Here is a 17,617-nt window from a genome sequence, read left to right on the forward strand (position 1 = left end):
AACCATTCCCATGAAACCCTGACCTTTCCAAACGAGCTTGGCTCTTGTTTTAGTTTTTGTCTAACTCCCTAGGGTCTCACACTTTGGCAAGATTCTGTTAGGTTTGTCATGTTTCAGACTCGTAATGATTAAGAATCATACAGGGCAAGGGAGTGGGAGGAGCAGAGACAGCAAAGGAGGTGGGGGAGGGGAGGCAGGAGGAGGAGGGGCTGGGGAGGAGGAGGAAGTATTGTTAACAACAGGGCCACTGGGACAATCAGCCATGGGAATGATTTCAGTTTAAGCAACAAAGACTGTTTTGTTTCCCTGAACTCTCAACTGAGCAGCATTTGGCTGAAACAGAAGAAAGAGATCCCTGGGGAAAGTCGGAGGCTGGGTATTCAACTGACTCCCTCATCACCACAGGCTGTCATCTTGTCAGGAGCTCATAAAGCAGGCAAAGCTGGGTTCAGTCCCCCGCCAGGGGGGAACCACCCAGGGAGACCTCAACTGCTGCAGGTGCTTGGGGTGATGCCGAGGAGGTCTCTCTCTTCTCTCTGAACCTCTCAGTGGGAGATTCGCCCTCCTAGAGATTCTGCCTTCTCTCACAGAGACATGAAATAAGGTTCAGACCACTTGCGATAATAAAGATCCCAAGGCAACTTGCAGGAGCTCCCTGCTGGCTCCCTTGGGAAGTAAAGCACACCCATGTTCTTCTCTCACCTGCCTGCCTTCCAAATGAAAAACGGTGCTCACCTGAGAAACGGGGACAGTTTCCCAACTGGGTTGTGGTGAGGACCAGGGAAAATACAGACGGCGTTCTCACCGCTGCGCCTGACAATCAGTGGTGCTCCATGGCAGCCTGCATTAGTGTTCTGCATTAAAAGGCCTGATTTCCTTTTTTTTTTAGAAAGAACTAAATGACTTCCTAAGGAGCACTATTAGACAGTCAGAGAGTCTATCTTAAAAACAAGGTACATTCAGTCCAGTGTTTGAAGGAACGGCATGCCCTGGTCTGTCTGAGAGCACTTCCCAGCACAAAAATTAACATGTCTGGCCGAGGCCGGTTTGGCTCAGTGGATAGAGTGTCGGCCTGCGGACTGGAGGGTCCCGGGTTCGATTCCGGTCGGGGGCATGTACCTGGGTTGCAGGCACATCCCCGGTGGGAGATGTGCAGGAGGCAGCTGATCGATGTATCTCTCTCATCGATGTTTCTAACTCTATCTCTCTCCCTTCCTCTCTGTAAAAAATCAATAAAATATATTTTTTAAAAAAATTAACATGTCTGAATTTACAAAATGATCTCTGTGGAAGTAGGAAGATGGTCATGTGGTGCTGGCCATTCACCCACAAACCTGTGACAGTGATGAAAGAAAAAGCACATGATAAACACCCTGTACACAGGCCTGGGTGGAGAAAGATAAGCATCTGGTCAATGTCAATGGGCAGATTCTCCATAAAGAAACTCAGACAGTAGGGGACCGGGCTGCCTACTTAAACTTGAGAAGTCCAGAGGCACAAGAGGAGGCAACACCTGCTAGAAGTCAGGGGAAGCATCAAACATTCTCCTTCCCCTCTCATGCTCCCACCTGCCCTCTCACTCAGGGTTGAGACCAAATGCATTCATACCCCAAAACTGAGCTGCCAGTGCCATGACCTTTCTGAAACCCCCTTTGCTTCAGGGGAGTAGAACAGATCCTGATCTGCCCTCTCCAGTGCACCATTCGTTATTGCTCTGAACAGGCTGGGACTTGCTTTCAAAAGGCAGCTGGGCCTGGGGACCATATTTCACTTCTTGACACCATTAATTGGGTTATGAGTCAGAGCCATAATGAAGACAAGTTTTGGTGTCTCCTGCAACTGTCCTGGGAAATGCAAACGCACAGGCCCAAAAGCCACAGAGGGAGGGAGAGACGGACAGATTTGCTTTGTTTATCGGGCCCGCATGGCCACCAGATAAATGGTCAGTGCCATGGGACTCGTCTGTGGACAGACCTACAGTTTTTCTGCTGTTCCCAGAGGCACTTAGGTGTCAGTCTCTCACCCAGAGTGGCTCATTAGTAACAGGAGGAAGTGGGAGGAGGTAGATGTAGATTCAAAACAAGCTACAGTGGGAAGCTTAAAGGAGGGAATATTTTGAGAGCTTGTGATGGTGAATGTAAGGCAGGATCTGGTCTTCCATGCAAACCAGACTGTTCCACATTCAGGCATGAGACTAGCTCCCTCAGTGGGACAGCAAGAAGAACAAGCTCTCTCAGCAGCTGTCTATGTCAAGGAGCAAACCTGGAAAAGCCTGTTTCAAAATTAACAGGCCAGACTTATCAATCTTGCAAGGAGCCATCATACACATTGTCCTGAATCTGTTCAGTTAGGCTGCATAAAACATGCAGGCTGATAAGTCCATTGCCACAACTAAATCAAAAGTTCAATTACATTTATAGGATTATTGGTATCTCTAATACCTTCATGCAACTCTATCAGACTTCATTTCATCACCCTGCCTTTTGGGTTATATGTTTGCAGCCCCAGATGCACTCTCACTTGGATTTTAGAATCCTCTGGTCTGCCATATTGTTTACAACTAGCAGGTTGTATGGTCCTGTGGAGGGGATGCATTATGACATCATCTAAGGAAGTTACGATGCAGGCCATGTACAGAGTCTCCCTGAAGTCACCACTCCAGAACAATTTCACAAATCCCAGCATTTTATAAACCAGACTAGAAAGGCACAAGGTCTGGTAAAGATGATCATTCTGAAACCAGGACTTGGGCACCGTTTCTAGGGGGCGGAAAGGGACATTGTGCAGTACTGTCTGATTATCTGCTGCCAGTCCTGGGAAGGTGAGAAAGCTAGGGTGAGAGGTCGGGCAGGTGAACCAGGCCTGAATGCTGCCCCAGGGAGTTTGGGAAGCAACAGAGACAGTTACAATTTGTGTCTTTGAAGCCATATACTTAGAGGTTCATTCTGAGTGCTCTGGAGTCAGATTGCCTGGTTCCAATTCAGCTCCATTCTGTTTCCTTGGGCAAGTTTGCCAACCACTCCCTGTCTCCTCTTTCTCCTTTGTAAAATGGAGAGAATAAAACTGCTTGCTTCGTAAGACATGTGTTCTTGCTTCAGAGGACACTTATCAGGTTTATGTGACCTGCATAGAACGATGCCTGGCACAAGTAATTGCTCAGAACGTTAGCTCTTATCACTAATATCCCTTCTCTAAGCACCTGATCACGTTGACTTTATTATCTCCAAAGGAACAGGAAGTTGCAGGCTCTGCCCCTAAAAGGAATGAACATTTAGCCAGATAGCCCAGGCAACCTAAAAACATGGTGGCACCACAAATGCCTGTTACCTCCACTTGCTCACTCAAGATACCAGAGGCTTTCTGGTTGAAACTTTCCAGACAACAACACCAGATGAGGCATACAGAGAAGCCTTACATTGTGCTGCCAACCGTGGAATCAGAGAGGGTGCTAGGGACTGAAACCTGGGCTCTAAACCCTAGAGTCTCTGATAAGTACCAATTACACTCTTCCTCAACATTAGCAAGCGGCAGGCTGCAAAATCTGGATGCATTTTAAGGCAACAAAAAGCTAAGTATTTCCTGTTACTCTCAGTTGCTTATTAAGCCTCCCATCTTGAGCACTGCAATCGACCCTAATAACATGGTTATTTATCCTCAGCCTGTGTGCCCTTATTCATTAACTGGCATCTATTCCACATGAAGTTACCATCCTGGGAATTTCCAGTTCCGGGGCTGGACCCACAAGATTGCTCACTCAAGTAAAACTCTGGTGGGAAATTGGTGGATGAAGCCCCAACTTTACCCAAACCCTCCACACTCCAGGTGGAATTGGAATTTAGAACTACCGTCACCAAATGTCACATTCAAGTGATATGGTATTTTCATCTAACTTGGTCTGAACTGTGAATATTTCTGGGTTCACTTACCTTTAAAGACAACCCCAGCCGAGATTAACGCTCACTGCCACCGCACGTGGTGCCAGAGTGTAACATTTACAAGGGAAAAAAACTTGATAGTGAAGGACACCAAAAAGGCATAATTACCCAAGGCAAACGGTTTTGTTCATTCAGTGATTACAGTGGTTTTAAAGCCGTATAATTTATCATAGCTCAGAACAATTTAAATCTCAGTTGTGCTCCTTCGAGAAACCGAGACACTTCCCTACCTTTATTCCTTCTGACAGGCTGTTCTTTTAATATCATCTTAGTTCTAAGATGGCATAGACTCACCTTTCCCTGCATCACAAGCAGAAGAAAAAGAAAACTGACAGAGACAGGCTTGTTCCTTTGCATTAGGCTGCAACGCACAAATAACCAAAGAGTAAAACAATTCCAAATGGGTGTAAATTTCTTTCAGGTTCAAGGATCAGTTTGCTTGTTTTGCTGCTGCTAATCACCTCTTAAACAAACAATTGCTTTATCTGTGTACTGTGCCTCATTTCACTTTCAGATTATGTGTGTGTGTTGCGGCTAACAGCTTATTATGATCTATAATTAACAATCTCGCTGAAAGCAGAGCCATGTATTGAAGAGAGCCCACATGCCGTCTGAGAAGCACTTAAACAGGCCGCCTTTGTTTTCTTCACAGATTGGGCAAACAGAAGGTGCCTCCCTCCCTGGCGACGCACCGTCTTCTCCGGAAGTCCAGAAGCACACAAGCAGAAAAGTAAAAGAGAGATTTCCAACTTGGGCAATATTTCAATTTTCTATCTTTAAATATAAGTAAACGAGGCATTCTCAAGTTTTGCCACAATTTAGAATCACCTGGCAAGATTCTAAACTGTCTCACCCCAGACCAGAATCTCCGTGGCCTGAGTACTAGTTAAAGTGTCCAGATGATCATAAAGTACAGTCAAGACTGAAAATTATCATGGCAAACCATCTAGTCTACTTTGCAGGAGCCCAGAGGAAAAATTCTCCACCAGTGAGAATTAAATGGTTAAAAATTGAACTTACTAGACTATGCTAAAACTTGGGTTCTTTTCCAAGTGCATGGAATACCTCCAATGTAAGTGACTTGCAGAAGGTTCTTTTGGCTCATCTCTCAGCTTATTCAAACTCACCATGCAAGCAGCAAAGTTGTTTAAAAGGTTCTCCCATGTAAATAGGCCTTTGAGATAAATGGAATGGAAAAATCGGTGGGTAACAGATTTCCTGGAAATATTCCAGAATAGGCAACCTACATTTCTCTTGTGGCTCAACCACTTTAGAATTTTCTCTGTGAGGCTTGGCCAAGTTATTAAAGACACAGCTCCTGAATTCTTGTGTTGAAAGGTCTTGGTATGGTTCTCCACTGGAACTGGAGGGAACCCAGTTTCTTCCATGAGCATACGAGGAGGTGGGTGTGGGCTTTAGTGTGAGTGGGCCGTCAGAACTTTTAGCTGTAGGTATCTTTATTCCTCTGTGATGCAGCCTTGCAGCCCTGCCAGAGGAGCTTCTCCTGGACCAAAGACTAAAGTTGCCAATTTGTTTCCTGTGCTCCACTCTATCCTCGCAGCCACCCTCTCTGGAAACTACTTTTTTATCTATTATTCAATTGGACTTGCTATCAACTAACTTCATCTCATCAATTCTTATACATGCACATTCAAATTCAAAGAGCTAAAAATGAATTCTGAATTGAATACTGCCCTTTTTGGAGAGGGGAACAACTTTCTCCTTTCATGCTTCTATTCAACTCTTTCTTCATCAAACACACACACAAACACACACACACAGTTCTGTTATCTAATCCAGTAGTTCCCAAACATGGCTGGTCACTTGATTCAACTAGGGAGCTTTTAAAATTATAATTGCCTGGGCTCCACTCCCAGATTCTGCTTCAATGGGTCTGGAACAAGGCCCAAGAACCTGTATTTTTGGAACCTCCCAAAGTGATGCTGACAATCATCCCTACTTGGAAACCACTCCTGTACTTCCTAAGAGAATGCCAGGTCTGACGGAGGGAGAAGGGAACGGGCTGCCCCTGTGGCACTGCATGGGGAGTGATGCTCAGAAGTAGGCAAGGATTTGGGCTACTTCTTCAAGTCTGTGGTCAGTGCTGGGCCACACAGCAGCTGTCCGAGCATGTACTATAGAGTGACACTGCTCACAGAGTGAATGGCCCAGGGTTTGCAATCTATCGCCATCACTGTGCAAATAGTTCCCAGAGGTGTCAAGGGAAAGGACCACTTTTGGCCACAATTAAGATTTTCATTTTCCAAAATCTATTCTGCACACAGTAAATGAGAAAGCATCTGCTGTATCCAAGGGTCTTCTCCTCAAATGAAAACCTCCAATTGAACATTAAAGAGGGGAGTGAGGGGTGGGGAGGAAGGGGAGCTGGGAAAGAAGGTTTATGAGAGGGTTGAAATGCATGTAGCATGGAGGGCAGGAGACCTTACATTTAAAAATCACTTCAACACAAAAACATTTTCTGAAATGATGGAGTAAGTAAGGGGTAGAAAGCTAAGGAACTCTTCTCAGTAACTCTCATTGGCTGGTTTGCCTCACAGATTCTCCTCATGAAGAAAACATTCTGCAAGGCAAGAAATATTGTGTCTTAAACTGCATTCATGAGATTCTCTGATAAAAAAAAAAATCAATGTTTCAGATCAATTTTTCTTAAACAAGTTCATCATATTCTAGAGTGATCAATAGGGAATGTTTTTAAGCCGCTTCCCAGCCTTCCCACTTCAATAATTGCTAGAGTTTCATATCGACAGGCCATGGGATGCATTGAAGGCTGAATTGATCCATTAGCCTGTGGTGCTACAAGGCTGGGCCACAACAATAATGCTGTATCTCCCCAGGAACAGAACTGGAATCAAACAGGAGGTAAGCCATCACATTATGTGTTTGACCCTGGAGGAGCCAGGCTCCAGCTTCTATTTGCAACCAGGGAAGGAGGAAGAGGAAGAAGAATGGAGGAAGTAAGAGGAGAATGGGACCCAGAAGAGGAAGCAGCCACAACTGGGAAGGAAGGAAATGCCAAGAGACCTACAGCCTGATTATAAATGGTCCCCATCGAAGAAGAAATGCATGTGGCCACGTGAACCACATATGCTGGGCAGCTGTGGTCAAAAGAAAAATAAACTCAAAAAAACTCCAAAAGGGAAGCTAAATGATGATCATCAATATCATTTTGGTTCTGAACCTTAGCTCTTCTTTGAACCATGGTTCTTTTTTAACGGTGATGCGAATAATTACTCGTGCCTGGGGCAAAGGAGAAAGAGCCTCTAAGAGTTCAGCCCAGGAGAGAAGGGCAAGGACAGGGGAAAATGGAGAAAACTCTTTCCCAGTGCCAAGAGGTAAAATTATTCATCTTGTAATCATTCCTGAACAGCTGTTCTGTGCATTTATGCTACCCACCAGCTCAGCAGCTTATCATAACAGGAATTATAATACAAAAAGCATCTCGGAGAAATCAAGGCTTGATTCACTACAGAGAGGACTTACCTTAGGGGGCCAGGTCAGACTGCCTTTTGCAGTACAAAGTCTAACTTCGGTAACAGGAAAATAAAATCTGGCAATCACAATGTATTCTAGTGAGAGGCACTGATTTGCCCATTACAAAGCCACAATTAATCTATTAATCCAAGAATTGTTCATGAACTATCCCACACACCATAGTTATGTGGGCTTCTGAGAAACCTGTTGGAAAGCAATGTCTGTGGAAAGCAAATTTACACGAGATGAAAATTGCACACCACATGCTAGCATGGTTAACCTTCAATTTTTATGTGGAAATTAGGTATGCCTTATTAAAACTCAAAAGCCAGAGCTTTACTGCTCTCAAATACAAGCATATGTAGATAGCAGTACTGTGAGCATAGCTCTGAGTGACAGGCTGGTATATATTAGCAGCTGGGTCAGACCTCACCGGAGGATAAACTGATGTGTTCCATGCTGTCACATGTCACTTATGCATGTACCAGACATCCTGAAGGATGATGACCTCCTTAGAAACTCACATTTTTTTCAGTTTTCAAGAAAAATTTAGGTAATGAGGCTATATGGGTATTTGCTCAGTATATTTCAGAGTTCACCCTGGACCACATACAAATATAATTCATCTGTCCACTCTGAATAGACAGTTGCAGTGTCACCTATGTGATTTTTTCTTTTCAGAATATTTTTATTGATTTCAAAGAGGAAGGGAGAGGTAGAGAGAGAGAAACATTGATGATGAGAGAGAATCATCGATCAGCTGCCTCCTTCATGCCTCACACTGGGGATCGAGCCCGCAACCCGGGCATGTGCCCTGAGCAGGAATCGAACCCTGACCTCCTGGTTCATAGGTTTATGCTCAACCACTGAGCCACACCAGCTGTGCACCCATGTGATTTTTATACAAGAAGTTAAATATGGGAGAAATAAAATTACAAAAATGATGAATGATTCAATAATAGGTTTGTTGAGTATGACACTAGATAAAACCATTGAGAGGGTTAGGTAATATATGCAGTTAGCAATATATTTGAGCAAATATGCTGTAAATTATGGAAAATTAATGCATTACTTCTAGAAACAGTGATTTATGAAAAAATAATACACAGTGGCCCACAATAGGCAGAGATACAGTGGCAATACCAACATGGCTTCTCACCTGGAATGACATGGACAAGCTTGTCACCCAAATGTCTGCTATCAGGGCATGGGGCTAATTCCTACACAGGGCAAGGCAGACAGGTCACACTTTAAGCAGGCTTCTCAAAATCGCCACTGCAGTGAGCGATAGATAAGACTGTCTCAGGAAGTGAACCTCACAGACACCATGTCTATGAGCCAACTTTATCCAAACAACTGTGAAGGTTTTATAAAATATATGTCCCCAAACTCCACCTCCAGAACTTGTAACTCACCAGCTCTGAGGTGAAGTCCTGGAATCTGTACTTTTTAAAAGTTCTGTAGGTGACTCCAAAGGATAGGTTAGGGGGGGAACCAGTAAGTTATACATGGTTTCTTAGGTGCTCAGTCCTTTCTGTGTAAAGCATGTGTGTACCAGTGGCATGTTAGAAATGCAGAATCTCAGGCCTCACCTACTGAATCAGAACCTGTATTTAAACAAGATCTCCAGGTATTTGGTGTGGATGTTAAAGTTCAAAAAGCACTGCTCTCATTTGTTTGCATACCTATTAAGTCCCTTAAAGTTATCTATCTAGTGCTCACTGGATTGCCTCCACCTTGCTTCACATGCAAAGAAATGCCTTCACTAAGGTGCACCATCAATTTTGATAAGTCTCATGAAGAATATTTCTCATTTTTAGTAAAATCATTGTTTAAGGCATTATATATCATTAAGGCTGTCAAATATACAAAGGCCTATGAAGAAAATTATTCATTCATTTTTATTTTAAAGTATTAATTTTTATTTTAAAACATGGTATTGATTTCAGAGAGACGAAGGGAGAGGGAGAGGGAGAGAGAGAGAAACATCAATGTGAGAGAGAAGCATCTATCAGTTGTCTGCCATATGCAACCCGTCCGGGGAGCAAACTTGCAAGCCAGGCATGTGCCCTGACAAGGAATCGAGCCAGCACCCCTTCAATGCATGGGAAGATGCTCAACCAACTTGGCCACATCGACCAGGGCAAGAAAACTGCATTTAATGAAAAACACAACAGAAAGTAACAGATCTTTGAATGAGAAAATATAAATAAGCAAGAACACACACACACACACAAGCAAATAAAAGTGAATAAAAGTAATCTATGATTGCAACATCCAAATGTACATACCGTTGATATTTTGCTGTAAAGTACATGTACAAATTCTATGTATCATCATAAACGTTTTCACAGAATGAAAATTAGTCATTTTCAACACACCATCAAAAGATTCACATGTAATAGCGGCATGGAATATCACTATGCCACTATTCTTCAATGTCTTCTTCCAGTTACCTTTTTGCTAGTGTGAGCAATAGACATCCTGAACTTCATTTGGATTTGAAGATCCCTGAAAATATTTTTAATATATAACATCTATAAATTTGACTGAGTCTCCTAAGGAAATCCTACAGTCACATTTTTCAAATGAGAATTACAGTTAATTGTGTTTCCCTTTTTGCTTTTGCTATTGGGAAACTCAAAATGTAATGCTCAATTATTCTGATTATTCCAACCTAGATTTCATATACATATATAATTTTTGATAGAATGAAAATATGCATCTCTAGTAAGATTCATCAAATCTTTTATTTTATTGCTTAAAGTATTACAAAGATTGGTACATATGTCTCCTTTTTCTCCCTATTGACCTTCCCTTAGCATCCCCTACCCCCCAATATCTTGCGTCCATTGGTTATGCTTATATGCATGCATAGAAATTCCTCGGTTGATCTCTTACCTTCCTGCCCCAACCCTCCCCAGCCTTCCCGCTGTAGTTTGACAGTCTGTTCGATGCTGCTCTGTATCTACTTTCCTTAATCAGTTTATAATGTTCTTTATTATCCATAAATGAGTGAGATCATGTGGTATTTTTCTTTCATTGACTGGCTTATTTCACTTAGCATAATGCTCTCCCGTTCCATCCATGCTGTTGCAAATGGTAAGAATTCCTTCTTTTTTACAGCAGCATAGTATTCCATTGTGTAGATGTACCACAGTTTTCTAATCCATTCATCTACTGATGGGCACTTAGGCTGTTTCCAAATCTTAGCTATGGTTAATTGTGCTGCTGTGAACATAGGGGTGCATATATCCTTTCTGATTGGTGTTTCTGGTTTCTTGGGATATATTCCTAGAAGTGGGATTACAGGATCAAATGGGAGTTCCATTTTTAACTTTTTGAGAAAATTCCACACTGTTCTCCACAGTGGCTGCACCAGTCTGCATTCCCACCAGTAGCACACAAGTGTTCCTTTTTCTCCGCATCCTCTCCAGCACTTGTCCTTTGTTGATTTGTTGATAGCAGCCATTCCGACAGGTGTGAGATGGTATCCCATTGTTGTTTTGATTTGCATCTCTCGGACTATTAGTGACTTTGAGCATGTTTTCATATGTCTCTTGGCTTTCTGAATGTCCTCTTTTGAAAAGTGTCTATTTAGGTCCTTTGCCCATTTTTTTTATTGGATTATCTTCCTTTTGTGTAGTTGTATGAGTTCCATGCAAATGTTGGAGATTAAACCCTTATCAGAGATAACACTGGAAATATGTTCTCCCCTGTACTGGGTTTTCTTGTTGCTTTTGCTGTCCAGAAGCTTTTAATTTTGATGTAGACCCATTTGTTAATTTTCTCTTTAGTTTCCAATGCCCTAGGAGCTGTATCAGTAAAGATACTGCTACGACAAATGTCTGCTATTTTGCTGCCTATGGCTTCTTCTAAGATTTTTATGGGTTCCCATCTTACATTTAAGTCCTTAATCCATTTTGAGTTTATTTTTGTGTATGGTGTAAGTTGGTGGTCTAGTTTCATTTTCTTGCAAGTATCTGTCCAGTTTTCCCAACATCATTTATTGAAGAGACTGTCTTGTCTCCATTGTATGCTCTTGCCTCCTTTGTCACATGTTAATTGAGCATATTGGCTTGTGTCAATTTCTGGGTTCTCTATTCTATTCCATTTATCTATATGTCTGTTCTTGTGCCAGTACCAGGTAGTTTTGAGAACAGTGGCTTTGTAGTATAGCTTGATATCTGGTATTGTGATCCCTCCTACATTGTTCTTCTTTCTCAAGATTGCTGCAGCTATTTGGGGTCTTTTTTATTCCAGATGAATTTTTGGAAAGTTTGTTCTAGGTCTTTGAAGTATGCCATTGGTATTTTAATGAGGATTGCGTTGAATTTATAAATTGCTTTGGGGAGTATGGACATTTTAATGATGCTGATTCTACCAATCCATGAACATCGTATATTCTCCCATTTGTTCATGTCTTCCTCTATCTCTTTTTTCAGTGTCCTATAGTTTTCCAAGTACAGGTCTTTTACATCCTTAGTTAAGTTTATTCCTAAGGTATCTTAATTTTTTTTGTGAAATGGTAAATGGGATTTTTTTTTTCGTTTCTCTTTCTGTGAGTTCATTATTAGTGTATAAAAAGGCCATAGATTTCTGGGTGTTAATTTTGTATCCTGCTGCTTTGCCAAATTCACATATTAGGTCCAGTAGCTTTTTTATGGAGTCTTTGGGGTTTTCTATGTATAGTATCATGTCATCTGCGAATAAGGACAGTTTTACTTCTTCTTTTTCAATTTGGGTGCCTTTTATTTCTTCTTCTTGTTTGATTGCTATGGCTAGCACTTCCAGGACTATACTGAACAGGAGTGGTGAAAGTGGGCATCTCTGTCCTGTTCCTGTTCTTAGGGGAAATGAGTTTAGTTTTTGCCCATTGAGTATGATGTTGGCTGTAGGTCTGTCGTATAAGGCTTTTATTATGTTGAGGTATGGTCCCTCTATTCCCACTATGCTGAGAGCTTTTATCAAGAAAGGGTGTTGGATTTTGTCAAATGCTTTTTCTGCATGGATTAATATGATTATGTGATTTTTGTCTCTCAGTTTATTTATGTGATGTATCACATTTATTGATTTGTGGATTTTATACCATCCTTGCATCCCCGGAATAAATCCCACTTGGTCATGGTGTATGATCTTTCTAATGTAATGCTGAATTCGATTTAAGAGAATTTTGTTGAGGATTTTAGCATTTATGTTCATCAAGGATAATGCCCTGTAGTTCTCTTTTTTGTGGTGTCTTTATCTGGTTTTGGAATTAGGGCAATGCTGGCTTCCTACAAAGATCTTGGAAGTGTGCCTTCCTCTTGAATTTTTTGAAATAGTCTGTGGAGGATAGGTTTTAGTTCTTCTTTGAATGCTTGGTAGAACTCCCCTGTAAAGCCATCCGGACTAGGGCTTTTGTTTGCTAGAAGATTTTTGATCACTGCTTCAATTTCCTCGGTAGTTATCAGCCTATTTAGGTTTTTTTATTCTTCTTTACTGAATTTGGGAGCTTGTATTTTTCTAAGAATGTGTCCATTTCATCTAGCTTGTTCATTTGGTTGGAATAGAGTTGTTCATAGTATTTTTTCATAATCGTTTGTATTTCTGTGGGATCGGTTATTACTTCGCCTCTTTCATTTCTGATTTTATTTGGGTCCTCTCTCTTTACTTCTTGGTGAGCCTGACTAGAGGTTCATCAATCTTGTTTATCCCTTCAAAGAACCAGCTCTTGGTTTTGTTGATCTTTTGTATTGTTTTTTGGTCTCTATGTCATTTATCCCTGCTCTGGTCTTTATTATTTCCTTCCTTCTACTTACGCTAGGCTTTTCTTGTTGCTCTCTTTCTAACTCTTTGAGTTGTAGGGTTAGATAATTTATTACCATCTTTTCTTGTTTTTTGAGATAGGCCTGCAGAGCTATGAATTTCCCTCTTAAGACTACTTTTGCTGTGTCCCATAGATTTTTGGATTGTTGTGTATTCATTGTCATTTGTTGCCATGATGCTTTTTATTTCTTCTTTGATCTCTCTGGTAACCCAATCATTATTTAAAAGCATGATATTTAGCCTCCAGGTATTTTATTTTTTATTGTTTTTATTGTAGTTGATTTCTAGTTTTATGCCATTGTGATCTAAGAAGGTGCTTGCTATGATTTCTATCTTCTTGAATTTGAAGAGACTTTGCCTGTGACCCAATATATGGTCTATCTTTGAAAATGACCCATGTGCACTTGAGAAGAATGTATATTCTATGGCTCTGGGGTGGAATGTTCTGAAGATGTCAATAAATTCCATCTTATCTAGTGAGTCATTTAGGACGACTGTTTCTTCGCTGATTTTTTGTTTAAAGGATTTGTCCAGTGGTGTTAATGGGGTATTAAAGTCCCCTACTATGACTGTATTGCTGTCAATCTCTCCCTTGATATCCTCCAGAAGTTTTTTTTATGTATTTGGGTGCTCCTGCATTGGGTGCATATATGTTTACCAGAGTTATATCTTCTTGTTGAATTGCTCCCTTTAGTATTATGAAGTGGCCTTCCATATCTCTTGTTATGGCCTTCACTTTGAGGTCTAATTTGTCGGATATAAGTATTGCTACCCCAGCTATTTTTTTTCATTTCCATTAGCCTGAAAAACCTTTTTCTATCCCTTCACCATCAATCTGTGTGAGTCCTTTGTTCTAAGGTGGGTTTCCTGTAGACAGCAGATATATGGGTCATGTTTTCTAATCCACACAGCTACCCTATGTCTTTTGATTGGGGCATTTAATCCATTTACATTTAAAGTTATTATTGATAGGTACTTGTTTGTCACCATTTTTATTCTTTATGCCTGTGTTCCTTCTTCCCTTCCTATTTCTTCTTTTTATAGCAGACCCTTTAGCATTTCTTGCATTGCTAGTTTGGTGGTAGTAAACTCCCTTAGTCCTTTTTTGTCTGTGAAGCTCCTGATTTCACCCTTAATTTTTATTGATAGCCTTGCTGGATACAGTATCCTTGAATTCAGACCCTTGCTTTGCATGACTTTGTATATTTCATTCCATTCTCTTCTGGCCTGATGTGTTTCTGTTGAGAAATCAGTTGATAGTCTGATGGGAGATCCTCTGTAGGTAACTTTCTGTCTCTCTCTGGCAGCCTTTAAGATTCTTACTTTGTCGTTGGTGTTTGCCAATTTAATTATAATGTGTCTTGGTGTTGATCTTTTGGGGTTCATCTTGTTTGGGACTCTGTGAGATTCCTGGACTTGTGTGAGTTTTTTCTTCCCGATATCAGGGAAGTTTTCTGTCATTATTTCTTCAAAGAGGTTTTCTATTCCTTGCTCAGTTTCCTCTCCTTCTGGGGCTCCTGTTATGCGGATGTTGTTTTGTTTTGTGTTGTCCCAAAGTTCCCTTAAGCCAGTGGTTCTCAACCTTCCTAATGCTGCAACCTTTTAATACAGTTCCTCATGTTGTGTTGACCCCCAACCATAAAATTATTTTCATTGCTACTTCATAACTGTAATTTTTCTACTGTTATGAATCATAATGTAAATATCTGATATGCAGGTATTTTCATTGTTACAAATTGAACATAATTAAAGCATAGTGATTAATCACAAAAACAATATGTAATTATATAAGTGTTTTCCGATGGTCTTAGGCGACCCCTGTGAAAGGGTTGCTCGACCCCCAAAGGGGTCGCGACCCACAGGTCACTCACTGCCTTAGGCTCTCCTCCTGTTTTTTAAGTTTTTTTTTTAGATGCTGCTCTGCTTGGGTATTTTTTCCTACCTTGTCTTCTAGCTCACTGATGCAGTCCTCTGCTTCTTCTAGTCTACTGTTGATGCTTTCTATTGAGTTCTTTAGTGCAGTGATGTCATTTTTTTTTATTCTTGGTTCTTCTTCATTTCCTCTTGGTTCTTACACATATGGTTGAATTTGTCTTCCATCCTTTTCAGCGACCTTATGACCATTTCTCTGAATTCTTTCTCTGTCATATTGCTTTCCTCCATTTCATTTACTTCCTTTTCTGGTGGTTCCTCTTTTTCTTTCATATGTTGGCTGTTTCTTTGTCTCCCCATGATCGCTCCTCTCAGGGTTTCTGGTTATGTAGCCCTCTCTCTCTCTCCTACGTTGACTTTCTTTAGGCAATGCCAACTGTGTTTAATTCGCCAGTTCTGGGTTGGTGCTCTTTGATTCAGCTGTTACTTCTGCTCTGTGAGAAGGTGTGGGGCCCGTCTTCAAATTCACATGTTTGTCTCCCCCTGAGCAGACCTCCCAGGTGCCAGTGGCTGGGGAGGTTGGAGTTCCGGCATTCATGGATTCACAGCTGAGGTAACTGGTCCCTGGACGTTGTGGTTGGAAGGTCCCGGAAAGCATCCAAGATCTCCCCAGTTGAAGGTAAGGCTGGGGTTCTGATCACAGTTAGTCTCTGATCACAGTCGTCTACTCTTCAAGATGGCGTGGCCTCTGCAGAAGAGCAGGCCACTCCGGGAGAGATTTCAGCTGCAGTGTAGGCTGCCTGGTCACAGGGGGGCTGGTCCACTAGTCCCCAACAGTCCCTTGGAGTATAGCTGTCCCTCACTCACAAATACTGACACTCCCCACATGTCCACACACTCTCCTTTCGTTCTCTCACTCTCACATTATCTAGCAGCCTGCAGTCCCATCAGCAGCCATCTTACCTATCCTCGATTCATCAAATCTTTTAAGGCAATAGGGTAGTTATCAATTTAAATAAGTGTAATTAGTACTTTCAAAAAAAATGATTCCAAAGCTGAGAGTTCCTTTTAATGCATACCAATAAAATTACAGTTACGTTAGGAATATAAAGCTCAGCAAACATACTGTTATTTAAATACCAACCAAAATTTTCCTTACTATTCTGTTATTAGAGATTTATTTCTTTATACCTTAAAGCAGCAGTTTTCAACCTTTTTCATCTCATGGCACATATAAACTAATTACTAAAATCCTGCAACAAAAAACATTTTTTGCTGGTCTAACAAAAAAAAATATAGCTATAATTCTTTTTACTCACACCGGATGGCTATTGCTGTGTTGGCTGTTGTTGTTTTTTTATTTGACAATCTAAGGGAAAAGAGATCAGTGCCCCTGACTCAACAGTGGGGTACTGCATATTATATTTTAAAAATTCTTGGGGCACATGGATTGAAAATTGCTGCCTTACAGCATGCCCCTATAAAATGCTTAAATCCATGTTAAGTGAAGGACATTAAATTCAGAGCAAATTGCTGCAAAGGGGAAAGAAGTGAGTATAGAAAGATGATAAAAAGGAACTAAAAAAAGAAACAAAGCCCTAGCCCAGTGATGGCGAACCTATGACACACATGTCAGAGGTGACATGCGAACTCATTTTTTGGTTGATTTTTCTTTGTTAAATGGCATTTAAATATATAAAATAAATATCAAAAATATAAGTCTTTGTTTTACTATGGTTGTAAATATCAAAAAATTTCTATATGTGACACGGCACCAGAATTAAGTTAGGGTTTTTCAAAATGCTGACATGCTGAGCTCAAAAGGTTCGCCATCACTGCCCTAGCCGGTTTAGCTCAGTGACTAACATCCAGTGAAGGGTCCCAGGTTTGATTCCGGTTAAGGGCACATGCTCGGGTTACAGGCTCAACTCCCAGTAGGGGGCATGCAGGAGGCAGCTGATCAATGATTATCTCTCATCATTGATGTTTCTCTCTCTCTCCCTCTCTTCCTTCTTCTCTGAAATCAATAAAAGTATATTAAAAAGAAAAAAAAGATGGAGGCTTTGCCCCATGAGAGCACCTACTGTGGCAGATTCTCAGAGAATGGGTTACAATACAATGACTTCTAAGGGAAATGAAGCTTTAATTCATTGTAAATATAGATTAGCATACAAGGATTGAGTTTCCTCTGGAAAGGGGAAGTTTATATTCAATCAGATTTAAATGCAAATAAGTGATAAGACTAAGGTTGAGAAAGACAAAAAGTGAGAATTACTTTATCCATTCCCAGAATCAAGATATGAATGTGAGATACTGTCAGACAGAAATTTGTCTGCTTAAATTTGAAATGATAAAGACATGGGAAGGCAGGAAATGTAGACAACTGAACAGTTCCCATAGCAACTCCCAGTGGTTCTTAAGAGATTTGACCCAAGCCTTGTCTCACCAATAACTAACTTAAGCTAGAGAATAGAAACTGAAGCCTTTGTAACATTCTCTGCCTTCTAGGC

Source organism: Myotis nattereri (assembly GCF_964212035.1).
Source record: "Myotis nattereri genome assembly, chromosome: 12".
Taxonomy (NCBI): domain Eukaryota; kingdom Metazoa; phylum Chordata; class Mammalia; order Chiroptera; family Vespertilionidae; genus Myotis; species Myotis nattereri.